The sequence below is a fragment of the Bufo gargarizans genome, chromosome 5, assembly GCF_014858855.1.
Source record: "Bufo gargarizans isolate SCDJY-AF-19 chromosome 5, ASM1485885v1, whole genome shotgun sequence".
Taxonomy (NCBI): domain Eukaryota; kingdom Metazoa; phylum Chordata; class Amphibia; order Anura; family Bufonidae; genus Bufo; species Bufo gargarizans.
Window position 1 is genome coordinate 460,265,516 of NC_058084.1, and position 16,749 is coordinate 460,282,264.

Consider the following 16,749-nt stretch of genomic DNA (forward strand, 5'->3'; position numbering starts at 1 on the left):
CGGTTCTCATCCTGACGGACCACAAGAATCTGACCTACCTCTCTGAGGCCAAGAGATTGACACCACGTCAGGCCAGATGGGCTCTGTTCTTGTCACGTTTTAATTACGTGGTCTCCTACCTACCCGGCTCCAAGAACATCAGAGCGGATGCCTTATCACGGCAGTACTCCGAGCTGTCCGGGGAGGAGTCGATTCCGACTACGGTCATACCCCTGAATCAGATCCTGGCTGCCATTCGCACCAGCCTGACCTCTCCTCTGGGTGAGCAGATTTTGGCGGCTCAATCTGGTGCTCCCTCTGGGAGACCCAACGGCAGATGTTTTGTGCCTGAGGAGTTGCGCACTCGGTTGTTGCGAACCTACCATAACTCCAAGGCCGCGGGGCACCCTGGAAAGAATCAGCTGTCCTGGGCGGTTTCACGTCTGTTCTGGTGGCCTTCTCTACGTTCCGACATCGCCGCATATGTAGCGGCATGCTCCGTTTGTGCCCAGAGTAAGTCCCCTCGGCACCTTCCGTTGGGCCTTTTGCAACCCATAGCCACCGGGGAGCGTCCATGGTCACACCTGGGGATGGATTTCATTGTGGACCTTCCTGCATCCCGAGGCCATACGGTCATTCTCATGATTGTGGATCGGTTTTCCAAAATGTGCCACTGTGTTCCTCTCAAGAAGTTACCCTCTGCACAAGAGTTGGCCTCGATTTTTGCCAGGGAGGTCTTCCGGTTGCACGGTTTGCCCAAGGAGATTGTGTCGGATCGGGGGAGTCAGTTTGTGTCCAGGTTCTGGCGTGCCTTTTGCTCCCAGTTGGGGATTCATCTCTCTTTCTCCTCGGCCTACCACCCTCAGTCCAATGGGGCCGCAGAACGATCCAATCAGGCCTTGGAGCAATTCCTTCGTTGCTATGTCTCCGATCACCAAGACAATTGGGTTGACCTCCTGCCTTGGGCTGAGTTTGCCAGGAACACGGCGGTGAACTCTTCCTCTGGGACGTCTCCCTTCATGGCCAATTATGGGTTCCAACCTGCCGTGTTACCGGAGGTATTCTCTCCCCAGGATACTCCGGCTGTGGAGGATCACCTTTCCGTCCTACGTACTTCTTGGGTACAGATCCAGAGGTCCCTTGAGGTCTCTGCGCAACGCCAGAGACTCCAGGCTAATCGCAGACGAGCGCCCGCTCCTTCCTACCAGGTCGGAGACCGTGTATGGTTGTCCACCCGCAACCTCAACCTTCGAGTGCCCACTCCCAAGCTGGCGCCTCGCTTTGTTGGTCCCTTCCGAGTGCTTCACAGGGTAAACCCGGTAGCCTATGCCCTTGCGCTTCCTCCTGGCATGCGGATCTCCAACGTGTTTCATGTCTCCCTGTTGAAGCCATTGGTGTGTAATCGTTTCACTTCCTCGGTTCCTCGGCCCCGTCCGGTCCAAGTGGGCAATCGTGAGGAATATGAGGTGAGCAATATCCTGGACTCACGCCTGGTCCGCGGTCGGTTGCAGTTTTTGGTCCATTGGCGTGGTTATGGTCCAGAGGAGCGTTCCTGGGTTCCCTCCACAGATGTCCATGCTCCTGCGTTGCTCCGAGCCTTCCACGCACGCTTCCCTCTGAAACCGTTCCTTACTCCGCGGAGGAGGGGCCCTTGAGGGGGAGGTACTGTCATGGTCTTACCTTCTCACTGCTCTCCTTCGTTTGACATGTGCTGGCGGCCATCTTGGTTTCTGGGTTTCTTGTAGCCTCCCACCCTGCGGCTCCTCCTTCCCACTGGGAGGAGCTGGATGCCTAGCTCATATATATAGAAGGTCTGTGGCTTCAGTTCCTTGCTTGGTCCTCCTGTGTGCACATGCTTCAAAGACTGCTGCTGCTTCTGGTTCCTGATCCTGGCCTCGTCTGACTACCCCGTTGGTTCCCGATCCTGGCTTCGTCTGACTACCCCGTTGGTTCCTGATCCTGGCTACGTCTGACTACCCTCCTGGTTCCTGACCTCCGTCTACGCAAGACCCTGCTTCAGTTTAGCCATCCGTTTGGACTTTAGCTACGGCTTGATTTTCAATAAAGCCTTCTTATTCCACCTATCTCTGTTGTACGTCTGGTTCATGGTTCCATGACAACCACCAGATGTGTGTAATGTTGCCCACCTCCTGGCCACACCGCCAACATGTACTAGGGCATGAAGGGTAATAGGAGTGTTACAGGTCTGGTGTTCTGTACTATCTGGACAAGATCTTAAAATTATTTTCCTGGAGTCCGCAGCTTATGGACGACTTATGTGATAACACAAACACCTTCTCCCATTGGTCTGAAGAGAATGACTTCCCTAGTTCTCTTTCCCATGCTCTTACAAAAGGCAGGGCAGAAACTGAGTCATCTTCCCTCTGGAGCAGCCTGTAAACCAGAGACACTAGATGTGTGGGGGGAGATGATTGGAGGCAGAGTGATTCGAAGGCAGTGAGGTCCCAAAAGAGAGTCTTTCCTTGTGGCCTGAGGAGGTTAGGAAAGTTTTCAGACTGCCGTAACAGAGCCATGCCCCTCTAGCCAAACCACCCGGGAAGGAAGACAGCGGACTTATAGAGCCTTTCTCTGTGACTTGAGATACAGTAGGGTTGCCTACCCGTTCGATACCCAAAAGTGACTTTCGACCTACTGTACGCCCATAGGGAAGTCAGGGTTATCAAAGAGGGGGGTCAGGGGGCTAGGGAATTTGGTGAGGCCTAGGGATACTGCACTTCTATCCTATATACGTAGGATGCCAGAGGTCATAGAGGGAGCCGCAGAGGTCTTTTAGTCTTAGAAATCTAGACCCGATTCTGAACTGGAAAACCTACCTCCTGATTCTCAAATTGAATCCATCTTTTGGAATGTCCATTGTTGAACCAGTCCAAAATATATGAAAGGATTGCGGCTTTGTGATACTTTGGGAGGTCTGGGACCCCTGCGCCTCCCCTCAACCTGTGGCGAACCAGGAATCTCATCCCCAACCTAGGATTAGAACCTGCCCAGATGAATTTTAGGAACATGGATCTAAAAGCCCTGAAGAAATCGCTCGGCAAGGGTATGGGAATAGTGCGGAAGAGGTATAAGATTTGTGGGAGTATATTGATTTTAAGTGCGTGAATCCTACTAAACCAGGATATCGGTAAATTCTTCCATATCTGCAAATCCTTTCTGATGTCCTCAATAAGGGGAGTGAAGTTTAGTGGAAAGAGATCTGAGGAGTTAGAGGGAATAACTGTGCTTAAATATACAATATGTCCTTGGGCCCAGCGGAAGGGAAATGAGTATTGCAGAGTATTGACCAGGGCTGACGGCAGTGTGATATTAAGAACCTCTGACTTATGGAGGTTAACTTTAAAGTTGCTAAGGTCTCTAAAGGTCGAAAATTCCTTCAGAATATTAGGAAAGCTGGCCATTGGATCATCTGCATAAATGGCGATTTTCGACTCCAGTTCTCCCTGTCTCAGGCCCCTGATAGACTAATTGGCTCTGAGAGCTCTGGCCAGGAAATTCCATAACCATAATGTACAGAAGAGGGGAAAGTGGACACCCCTGTCTGGTGCCATTACGGATACGGAAGGGTGTCGATAGTGGGCCGTTCACTCGTACCTGGGCGCTAGGGTCTCGGTACAGAGCAAGGATTCTAGTGATCATGCTAGGGCCGAAACCGAATGCCCCCAGGGACTCGCCCAAAAAGGTACAATTCACGCGATCGAACGCTTTTTCTGCATCTATCGAGAGAAGACAGAGGGGGGACCCTGTTTTGTTAGCCCTATTTATGATGGCCAGAGAGCGTATAATATTATCGCTGGTTTCCCTTCCCGGGACAAAACCTGCCTGATCTACGTGGATCAAAGAGGACATAAATGGCTTCAATCTGTCTGCTAAAATTTTTAAGTAGATCTTTACATCCACATTAATCAGAGAGATTGGACGGTAGTTACTACAGGCCAGAAAATCTTTACCCGGTTTAGGTATGACACATATGTGAGCCATCAGGGCCTGAGGAGGAAAGGACGAGCCACCTGCCAGGGAGTTACACATCCTGGTGTGAAGGGGGTAGAGATATCATCCAGGAAACTTTTATAGAAGTGTGGCGTGAAGCCATCTGGGCTTTTGCCGACTACCAGCTCTTTTATAGTTTTGTGGACCTCAAATATCGTTATCTCTCCCTCCAAACCCTCCCTTTGGTCAGTGGACAACTTAGGGCCAAGCAGACCCGAGATGTATTCTCTGATCTTCCGAGTTTTGGCATTTAGAGATAAATCAGCAAACTTCGCTCGCAGACTATATAGTTCTTCATAATAAGAGTGAAATTCCTGGAGAATTTCCCCAGTCGCATGTATTCGTCCCCCTAGTATCGGAATTGGACTCCGCTGATTGACAAAGGGTTGCCTTTTCTGACGAGTCACATTTTCTGCTCCATCTAATGGATGGATATTTGCATGTCAGGTGAGAAACACCAGAGAACAAACACCATGCAACCATTGCAGGAAGAACACAAGCTGGTGGTGGCAGCATTATGGTCTGGGGATGCTTTCAGAGCATTCTTGGTGCCCACTCATCCATGTGGAAGGCACTCTCAACCGATTTGGGTATGAATCCATCCTTGCAGATGATGTACATCCATAGATGCTGATTGTCTTTCCTGGGGCGGATAAGATCTTCCAGTAAGACAACACAACATGTCACACGGCTAGAAATGTCCGACATTGGTTGGAAGATCATGACCAAGACTTCCGAGTACTACCCTGGCCCCTTATTTCCCAGACTTGAACCCAATTAAACATCTGTGGGACCACCTCAGTTATCATGTTTGCTCTATAGATCCTCCCCATACCCTGCCTAGCAGCTGTGGGATGCATGGCTCCATCTATCTATCTATACATCTGTCTAACTGTCAATGTGTGTGTGGCTTTCTTTTTTCATGTCATAAACTTTAATATAGAGGGCCATGTCCATGGGTGGTTACCTCTCATATATATGGCTACTATAAGTGGCCCAGTGGTCTGGATTTCTGAGGTTTGATAAGGACCCCAACAACCTTAATCTGGCCCTGATTATCTGTAAGGGAAATAGACAAGAATAAAAGTAGATTTCTAAAATATCCAATTTTCGTTTTCCCCTGGTGGAAAACTATCCTGCAGTCCCCACAGGCACAAGAGTTTTGTGATGTCTCTTGAGCAGAGTCAGATTGACCCACCAGAAAAAGAGGATGCCCCATTGGGCCACATAAAGGTCCATATGGTCCAGTAGAGTTTCTACAACATTTAAAGAGGACATGTACTTGTTTTGTATAGCTGGATGATGAGCCTCCTTTGGGCTCAAGGTAGTCCAACTTTGTTCCTACTTCAAAAAGTAAAGCATGTCTTACCACATCCCCAATTAATCCCCATCCTGAGCAACCACAGATAAAGGCTTTTGGGAGCAGGGGACTAACTTTAAGCCCTTGTCCTCCTACTCATGGACTATCTGGTCCTCTACTGACCACTTGGATAATCTAAATTTAAGTCCTTACTTCATCTTCTGGCTTATTTATTACTTGGACACCCAGTCAAATTTTCATTTTTCTGTTACAGACTTCCAGATTCATTACTTCTCCTCAACCTACCAACTTTAAATGGCTTTTTTAATTTGAAACAACCCCTTTTATATTGCAGAATACTGAAAATTATGATATTGCCAAAGAAATCCTTCACTCTTGAAAGATTGGCCTTCAATGTAAATCATGGGCAGTCTGAGTATACTTTTCTAGCTCATAGAGTGGGGTCCTGAGTGGGCAGGTAGACAATGGACAAGAGTAGTCTTCATGATACAACTTTTTTAATGGAGTAATGGGTATTCCCATCTGGGATATTTATGGTATATCAATAGCACATGCTATCATTGTTCAATAGCTGTGGGTCCCACCTCTTAGAGCCACTCCTATCTTAAGAACAGGACCCTAAAGTGAAAGGAGAGCCATATTTTTGAAAGTCGTATAGAGGGGACTATCCAAAAATAGCTTGCTAAGCTACTTTTGAAATACCCACAACAGTGAATGGAGATGGCGCTGTGCCGGGTCAGCACTGTTCTTGAGATAGGAGCAGGTCTCAGAAATGGGACCAGGATCTTTTAGACATTTATGGCGTATCCTATCTGTGTCATAAATGTCCCAGATGGAACAACCCCTTGAAGCTATAAAAGTCTCACCACTAGGTGGAGCTTACTGTGTACATGTATTTTTCTTAATAATAAATGAGAATACAGTAAGTCATGAGCTCCCTCTAGTGCTGGTGGATATCAGATTGAATTTTATCATTTAACTATGACTGTGTGAAGGAAGAATCGAGGACCGGTCACATAAAAATTCTATTACGGAATTAATCATCAGGAAAATGTAAAGTATTCTAAAAATTGTACACTTACTTTATGGTCTTAACATAAACGTTTAGAGCCTGAAAAGTCCTCCCATTAATCAAATTCCACATTAACAGGGCCTTTGGGACTTAGATGCTGAATCTCCTTTCCTACCAAGTAATAAACTTGTCTACTTGTCATTTATCATCAACCCATTACAGCTCATCATTTTCTTCCTACTCTCTACGTTTGGCACTAGGCATTGTCCAAACATAAATTCTAGGTGATGCTGGGTATTGCACAACTGGATCACATACCTATATTACATATTTCCAACTATATGATGCCCAGATCTTGTAGTTATTACATCGGTTTTTAGTCTCAGATGTTTTGTGTAGTAGTTTTAGCAGCTCTTACATTTAGTGAGCAATTTGGAGACTTTTTGCTATGTGTAACTTTAGAATGGTTTAAATAAAAAAAATTTAAAAAGCATGCCCACTACTACACCTATACTTTATGTGCCAATAACAGTTACTCACTCCGTGTTGTAACATTGTATTCTTCTGTTTTTTACTTTATAAATAGAAAACAAAAAAATTTACTTTCAACCCCTTATCTAGTAAAAGTTGCCCCAGAGGTCAGCTGATTCCTGCATATCGGATGATGAACATGACCTCTGCTGATACATTTCTAGTCATTAGATGTCCAGTTCTTGCGATTAATTCATTGGGTTTTTAGGCCTCTTTCACACTTGCGTTGTCCGGATCCAGCGTGTACTCCACTTGCCGGAATTACACGCCGGATCCGGAAAAACGCAAGTGTACTGAAAGCATTTGAAGACGGATCCGTCTTCAAAATGCTTTCAGTGTTACTATGGCAGCCAGGACACTATTAAAGGGAGTCTTTCACCTAAAATGACCATTATACACCACAAACATGATGATATCCATTACATTCCCCATATTATAATCTTACCTTTCATATTGCTGTCCGTCGCCTATTCTCTCTTAAAAACACTTTTATTCCATATGCTAATCGGGTTCTGAAGGTGCCCAGGGGCGGCGTTTATGCGGCCGGTGCCCAGGCTCCACGGCGCTGTTCAAATCAAACCCCTCCCCTTTCACCCCTCTGGCCCGCCCTCGGTTCTTCAGATACCATCCTCCAGTCAATGACAAATCCGGCGCCTGCGCACTCCATTACTCACTAGGGCAGAGGCAGCAGAGCGTTTAATGCGCATGCGCCGGCCCGTACATCCCGATCTAGCCGGCGGAAGTAAACTGCCAAAATATCGGGATGTACGGGCCGGCGCATGCGCATTAAACGCTCTGCTGCCTCTGCCCTAGTGAGTAATGGAGTGCGCAGGCGCAGGCGCCGGATTTGTCATTGACTGGAGGATGGTATCTGAAGAACCGAGGGCGGGCCAGAGGGGTGAAAGGGGAGGGGTTTGATTTGAACAGCGCCGTGGAGCCTGGGCACCGGCCGCATAAACGCCGCCCCTGGGCACCTTCAGAACCCGATTAGCATATGGAATAAAAGTGTTTTTAAGAGAGAATAGGCGACGGACAGCAATATGAAAGGTAAGATTATAATATGGGGAATGTAATGGATATCATCATGTTTGTGGTGTATAATGGTCATTTTAGGTGAAAGACTCCCTTTAAAGTCCTGGTTGCCATAGTAGGAGCGGGGAGCGGGGGAGCGGTATACTTACCGTCCGTGCGGCTCCCGGGGAGCTCCAGAGTGACGTCAGAGCGCCCCATGCGCATGGATGACGTGCCATGCGATCACGTCATCCATGCGCGTGGGGCGCCCTGACATCACTCTGGAGCGCCCCGGGAGCCGCACGGACGGTAAGTATGCTGCTCCCCCGCTCCCCGCTACACTTTACCGTGGCTGCCAGGACTTTAGCGTCCCGGCAGCCATGGTAACCATTCAGAAAAAGCTAAACGTCGCATCCGGAAATGCGCCAAAACGACGTTTAGCTTAAGGCCGGATCCGGATCAATGCCTTTCAATGGGCATTCATTCCGGATCCGGCCTTGCGGCAAGTCTTCAGGATTTTTGGCCGGAGCAAAAAGCGCAGCATGCTGCGGTATTTTCTCCGGCCAAAAAACGTTCCGTTCCGGAACTGAAGACATCCTGATGCATCCTGAACGGATTTCACTCCATTCAGAATGCATTAGGATAAAACTGATCAGGATTCTTCCGGCATAGAGCCCCGACGACGGAACTCTATGCCGGAAGAAAAGAACGCAGGTGTGAAAGAGCCTTCTCTCAGCTGTTTTGTGTACTAGTTAAAGCATCTCTTCCTTTTAGGAAGCAATTTTAAACTTTTTATCATATGTACTTGCATTTTAATAATTTATTAGAGAGCAACATTTAGATTTTTTTATATGTATCTTTTTCCCCAAAAAAAGCACGCCCACTACTGTACAACTTTATGTACCGGTATTGTACAGTTGCTGTAACCCTAACCTAACCCTAATAGAAAAACTATAAACCTTACTTTACAACCCCTTCTCTAAAAGAAGATGCCTCAGAGGTCCGCTGATTGCTGCAGGTTCGGATACTGTATCTAATGAATGTAATACACACAGGACCTGATTACAGGGCGGGCACATTGGGCATGTGCCCATGGGACCTTCACCAGCTTGAGGACCTAATGGCTGCTCGGAAAATCAGTTAAGTTGAGGCTGTGAAGAGGTCATGCATGAGGCTGTATCTTTTAAAGTCTAAGGCAGGGATGCTCAACCTGCAGCATTCCAGCTGTTGCAAAGCTACAATTCCCAGCATGCCCTAATAGCTGTAGGCTGCCTAGGCATGCTGGGAGTTGTAGTATTGCAACAGCTGGAGGGCCACAGATTGGGCATTCCTGGTCTAAGGGAATCACTAGAATGTCTTATTCAGTTCTACAGTCTTCAGAGATGATGGCCTTCTGAATGCACAGTCACATCTCCGATATATGTTCCGGTGGTAGTGGTTAGTGATGAGCGGCAGGGGCAATATTCGAATTCGCAATATTTCGCGAATATTCGTCATAAAATTGTGAATTCGAGAATTCACCATTATTTTCTTGATTGCGAAAATCGTCAATGTAATATTCGCGTAAAGGGTGCGCAATACTGGCGTGGGTCACTTTTGCTACATTTTTCAAGCTGCTAGAAGTTTCCTGAGACTGGAGGAAATGGTTGGCACGGCAGAACATTACAATAGCTTTATATGCAGATAGAGTGCTCCAATATATTTGCGATTGCGCAAATTGGCAATTAATGATGCACATATTTTGGCGCAATACGTGCAACTTCACATTTTAGCAGGTCTGACTACATATTACTGATTGGTGCACTAAGTATTGTTGTGACATCACAGCACTATGTCTGTAGCATGTATGTATGGACACTAATCCCTATCACACTACCTAACACCCTGCACTGGAACCTATCAGCTCCACTATATCAGGATATAACTTACACTGACTATCTGTATTATATATATAAGCTAACTAACTATCTAATGTAATGACACAGCACAGCACAGAGCACAGCAATGACACTGTTCTCTCTCTCAGAACTGCAAAAAACTGCATACAATGGCTGCTGGGGAGGTTCTTATATAGTAAGGGGTAGGCAGCTCAGACAAAGACATTGCAGCCTTCTCATTGGTCCACAAGCAAGAAGCAGGGAGTGATCATGGGTTCAGATGAAAAAAAAATCTAGAATATTGGCGAATAAGAATTGTAGGAAGAAACAAGGGGCCATCATTGATGGTCGGTACGTGCCACCGAGGTTCCTGGCCTCGGTGAGGTAAGAGCCGTTTTTTTTTTTCCCCTGAAGTGTCCTTATTGCAGATTGCAGTCTGACACTTCAGCTGTTTAGTATGGCTGTAAAGCTGATCCGGGACGGCTCTTACTGGAAGTAGCCAAAGTGCTGGGTGGGTGGCTACTCCCCACGTTCCAGGCCAGGTCTTGGCAGGCTTATAAAAGCAGTCAGCACTATCAGGTGGGGTGGATTTTCCTCCATCTGACAGTGAAGCTGTGGAGTCGTCAAGGCTGAAGACTACAAACAGGCGTGCAGGCCGCCTGGAAGCCTGCCAGTGAACTATTCTGTGGCATAGCATTCAGCCGGGTGTGAACCGTCACCTAGGATTCCAGGTGACCATTGTTTTGTTTTTGCTGTGTGTGAACAAGCACCAACTGTTATGTTTTGCTGAGTGTGAATAAAACACTGAAGTTTGATTTACAACCTGGTTCCTTGCCTCTATACTGCATCTGCTAACCTGTCTGCCACAGCAAATTCCCACAGAATATATACACTCACCTAAAGAATTATTAGGAACACCATACTAATACGGTGTTGGACCCCCTTTTGCCTTCACAACTGCCTTAATTCTACGTGGCATTGATTCAGCAAGGTGCTGATAGCATTCTTTAGAAATGTTGGCCCATATTGATAGGATAGCATCTTGCAGTTGATGGAGATTTGAGGGATGCAAATCCAGGGCACGAAGCTCCCGTTCCGTTCCACCACATCCCAAAGATGCTCTATTGGGTTGAGATATGGTGACTGTGGGGCCATTTTAGTACATTGAACTCATTGTCATGTTCAAGAAACCAATTTGAAATGATTCGAGCTTTGTGACATGGAGCATTATCCTGCTGGAAGTAGCCATCAGAGGATGGGTACATGGTGGTCATGAAGGGATGGACATGGTCAGAAACAATGCTCAGGTAGCCCGTGGCATTTAAACGATGGCCAATTGGCACTAAGGGGCCTAAAGTTTGCCCAGAAAACATCCCCCACACCATTACACCACCAACACCAGCCTGCACAGTGGTAACAAGGCATGATGGATACATGTTCTCATTCTGTTTACGCCAAATTCGGACTCTACCATTTGAATGTCTCAACAGAAATGGAGACTCATCAGACCAGGCAACATTTTTCCAGTCTTCAACAGTCCAATTTTGGTGAGCTTGTGCAAATTGTAGCCTCTTTTTCCTATTTGTAGTGGAGATGAGTGGTACCCGGTGGGGTCTTCTGCTGTTGTAGCCCACCTTTCTTTCCCATTCTGACATTCAGTTTGGAGTTCAGGAGATTGTCTTGACCAGGACCACAACCCTACATGCATTGAAGCAACTGCCATGGGATTGGTTGACTAGATAATCGCATTAATGAGAAATAGAACAGGTGTTCCTAATAATTCTTTAGGTGAGTGTAGCACTATATTATAAATCTTCAAGTTAAAATTTGCGATTCGAATATTTGCGCCCAACACTAGTAGTGGTCTGGTGAGGTCTAGGTCCTAGAGGTGGAATGGAAGCCCCACTATCCTTAATCAGAGGCTGGCCGTATGATTGATGCTACCTTGTTGGCATGCTGTATGACATGTCTGTGCTGGGAGAGGGAGGAGGGTGGAGGAGATGTCAATGGTGGAACCTGTGTTTTTTGCCTCCAGCTTTATAACGGAGGGGTTACCTTTCGTTATATACCACCCCGGATAGCTTTTTACTCCACCCCCATATATCACATTTCACAAGTTATTATTTCTTGGGCATCCTATATTTATGTTCTTCACATCAACAGCAGTAACACCATACTTATTTGTCTTCCAGACCACCACCATGCACAACATGATCCTCCTAGACCTTGTTGGAGCCTTCAGGCACCTTGGATTGTCAATCAGTAAAGTTCTACATAATCTGAAAAATTCTGCATCGAAAGATCCTTCATTCTCTAGTGAATAAAATTGACTGATGAAAAGTATTGCAGTCTCCGTGCATAATCACTTCCCAGGCGTCAATGCTCATTAGACCAAATGTAGACAAGTCAGACCCGAGGAAGGTGCGAATAGTTAATCACATAATTAGAAACAAAAATGTATTCTTCTCCTCAACAAATACACGAAACGGCGAGTTCAATATAAACCAGAGCAGCTAATTACACCCTGGCAGCACTCCAGCTCGAATTCAGATGTGACCCAACACTGTCAGGAATATTCCCCTGCGAAATCTTCAGGAGTGAGATCTCGGCTCAGGACGTACGGAATGTTCCATGGTGTCTGTGTGGATCTAACACAATCCAGCATTAACTGTGTTTGCCTTGTGTTCACACCAGTCCGGAAAGCCAAAGAAAACATTGGTTTTCATTTTTTGATTTGCAATGGACTTCATTTTGGGTTCAATAAAGATGTAATGAATTTATAGATAGATAGATATGAGATAGATTATAGATAGATAGATATGAGATAGATAGATATGAGATAGATTATAGATAGATAGATATGAGATAGATAGATATGAGATAGATTATAGATAGATAGATAGATAGATAGATAGATTATAGATAGATAGATAGATAGATAGATAGATATGAAATACTGTAGATAGAATGATAGATTATGATAAAATATATGATTTCATTATACAAATAGACAGAAAGATACTTAGATAATATGATACAGAGAGATAGATATAAATATAATATGAGATAGAATTATAGGTTATGATAATAGATATGAGTGTTATATAAATAGACAGAAAGATACTTGACATAGATAGGTAAATACTTAGATACTATGATACAGAAAGAAAGATATGAGATAGATAGATAGATAGATAGATACAGGGCCGGCGCTTCCATACAGGCAAGGGGGGCAATTGCCCCCGGGCCCCCAAGTCCTTAGGGGCCCCCAAGCCCACCCGCGGTCCCGAGCCTTTTTTTTTTTTGTGAGGCCTCGCTCTGGCTCCGGGAAGGGTTCCTGCAGCGGCGGAAGGTCACAGGGAGATGAACACTTCCATAGTGGAAGCGTTCATCTCCATAGTCATCTGTATCGCCGTCCTTAGGACAGCGATACAGATGGCTGTGCGGAGGAGCAGGGGAGGGAGAGGTGTGTCCCTTCCCTGTTCCTCTGATAGGCTGCCGGCACAAGGCCCGCAGCCTATCAGAGGCCAATGCAGGCGGTGTGATGCCGTCATTGCGCCGCCTGAGCCGTACAGCGCGGGACACAGGTCAGAGGAGGCCTGCATCACATCGCTGTGTGATGGAGGTAAGTATAAGTGTTTTTTTTTGTTTTTTTTAAATACTGGACTTTTACTGCCACATGGGGGAGCGGGAGGCACTTGATACTGGCACATGGGGGGTTTGGCACTTGATACTGGCACATGGGGGGGTTGGCACTTGATACTGGCACATGGGGGGTTTGGCACTTGATACTGGCACATGGAGGGGTTGGCACTTGATACTGGCATATGGGGGGTTGGCACTTGATACTGGCACATGCGAGGGTTTAGCACTTGATACTGGCACATGGGGGGTTGGCACTTTATACTGGCACATGGGGGGTTGGCACTTAATACTGGCACATGGAGAGGTTGGCACTTGATACTGGCACATGGGGGTTGGCACTTGATACTAGCACATGGGGGGGTTTGGCACTTGATACTGGCAAATGGGGGGGAGGAAATTGATACTGGCACATGGGGGGAAAAGAGGCACTTGTTACTGGCACATGGGGGAAGAGAGGCACTTGTTACTGGCACATGGGGGGGTTGGCACTTGTTACTGGCACATGGGGGGTTGGCACTTGTTACTGGCACATGGGGGGCATGGAGAGGCACTTGTTGCTGGCACATGGGGGGAAGAGAGGCACTTGATACTGGCACATTATTATAGGGCACTATGGGGTCTTCTACTGAGGCCACAAAGTAGGGGTATTTTATATGGGGGGCTCTGTGTGGTACTAGTATTATCAGGGGTATTATTTGTTTCTGCAGTATAATTTTGGGGAGCACAGCAGCACAGTATTGGGGGTGGTAGGATGATTTGTCCAGAAAATGGGAGGATGATGGAAAAGTAGTAAACTAAGATTTTTTTTGTTGTTGTTAAACTGCAGAGACAGAAAATGGCGACAAAATGGCGGTCTGGTCTGAAAGGAGAAGACGAGGACAGAGAACATCTACATCAAAGAGACGTCACTGAATGTAGGAGGTATGGGGCGCTGTATTTCTGTAGTGATGGGGGGGCGTTAAAGTCAGCAAGTTTCATGTGTGTGTGGGGTCTTATTGTTTTTCGCCCCAGGGCCCCATTTCACCTAGAACCGACCCTGGATAGATAATAGATAAATAGATAGATATGAGATAGATATGATAGATAGATAGAGAGATAGATAGGAGATAGATAGATAGAGAGATAGATAGGAGATAGATAGATAGATAGATAGATAGATTTGAATAGACACCATGTAATGCTACTTACAACTTATAGAGTATCACTTATCACTTACTCATTGGGGTCCAGGGACCCTGTGATCTGTATATTTTTGGGTGACCATTCTACCAGGTCCATTCTATCCAGCAGCCTGGAACATCTTTTAATCTGCTATAACCAAGGTATCTACCGCACACATTATACCGCGCAGACCTTGTATGACTGACTATATGATACGTTATAGCAGTAAATCACAACATCTCAGATAATTGGCAATTTAAGAAAAGAAAGTAAAATGAAATAAAACCAGAATGATTTCCACAAAAATAATCACGGATTACATTGTTTTATAGAACAAGGAGACTTTCGAAGTTTTATTAGTGGAAACATCATATAACGCAGCGCACAAGATGGTAAGACCGCAGGAACGTCCAGCACAACCAATGTGGTTCCAATTTGCTAAATTACAGACTCATTTTAAAAGATCGGGGGGGGGGGGGGGGGGGGGGTTGTAGACTTTTCCATAAGTTTTACATCATTACGCAGTTTGGTTTTATGGCCTATAGTCTGAAGCGACTCTGATAAACCCGAATGGCGGTCGGATAAACAGCCGATCAGCGCGATATATGGAAATTTCCTTTCATTAAGTATTTTGCCCTTGATCCTTTCTTTGTTTTTTCGACCTGTCAGAAGTAGCTACGTGATTCAGGATTCTGCTCTGTCCGATCTTCCGCAGACGGATTCGCTTTTGATTTACGGAAACAAACTGGCGGCAGATAAGACCTAGAAAACAGAATTCTTCACACCTACTTATCATTGACCGCAAATCGGTATCAGATGGAGTCTATTGAAAACTTACTTCGCTGAGTGTATTGAAAAAAATGCTAAAAATTTGTATGAGTTTAGAAAAAATATCTATTTTAATTTCTTAACAGGAACAGCATCACTATTGCCCTTTGGTTGTTTATTGTATTGCAGCCCAACACCATGAAACAGCGCCACCTTTATCTACTGGTTGTATCTGGTATTGCAGCTCAGTGCCATGAAATGCTACCACTCTTGTCCATTGGCTTTTCTAGCATTACTGCTCAGCCACCAAAAAAAAGAACCATTTGTGTTAATAGGCTGTGTCTTATATTGTATGTCCGTTCCATGAAACAGCGCCACTTTTATCTACTGGTTGTATCTGGTATTGCAGCTCAGTGCCATGAAATGCTACCACTCTTGTCCATTGGCTTTTCTAGCATTACTGCTCAGCCACCAAAAAAAAGAACCACTTGTGTTAATAGGCTGTGTCTTATATTGTATGTCCGTTCCACGAAACAGCGCCACTTTTATCCATTGGCTGTATCTGGTATTGCAGCTCAGCCCTATAAAGGTCCATTCACATGTCTGCAACTGTTTTGTGGTCCGCAAATTGCGGATCCGCAAAACACGGACAGTGGCCATGTGCGTTCCACATCTTGCGAACTGCATAAGGCCGGCACTATGATAGAAATGCCTTTTCTTCTCTGTAGCTGCGGACAAGAATAGGACATGTTCTATTTTTTTGCGGGGCTGTGGAACGGAAGTGCGGATGCATCTTTTGCACACCTGTTCCGGAAAATTTTGCGGATGTGTCAATGGACCCTAAAAGAAGGTGAATCTTATCTATCAGCTCTGTACAGTATTGCACCTCTTCCACATGAAACATCTATAGGCTGTGGCTGGAATTGCAGGTTAGCCCCATTAAAAGTGAGAATCTTGTTAATATCTAGGTTATATCTGTTATTCCAGCTCATCCCCATGGAACAGTGGCTTTGTATTAGTGCCACAACTGCACCATATGAAACTGCCAACTCTTGACACTATTTTGTATCTGGTATTGCAGCACCCCCTAGTGGTAACTGTGCATAGTCAGATTTTATGCCTTCACATTTGATCAGGAGCTCTGTATAGAGCATTAATGCCCATAAAGATATTTACATACAGAATACAGTGGAAGTGCCTCTGCTGGTCTTCAGAAAGTCACAGGTTGGAGACCATTGCCATAGCGTAGAAATCTGTACATTAAAGGGTTGTCTTCTTTGGACCACTCTGACTTGCTCGAAGGGTTTCTTCACAATCACGGTTTTACCTCTGCTCAGTCCTCCAGTGATCAGCCTGTAATGTGTGGATAAACCTGGCAGTAAGTGTGCAATTTCCCTGCAGTGCAACCGAAGTGGCTGAGTTTGAGGTGGTCCCCA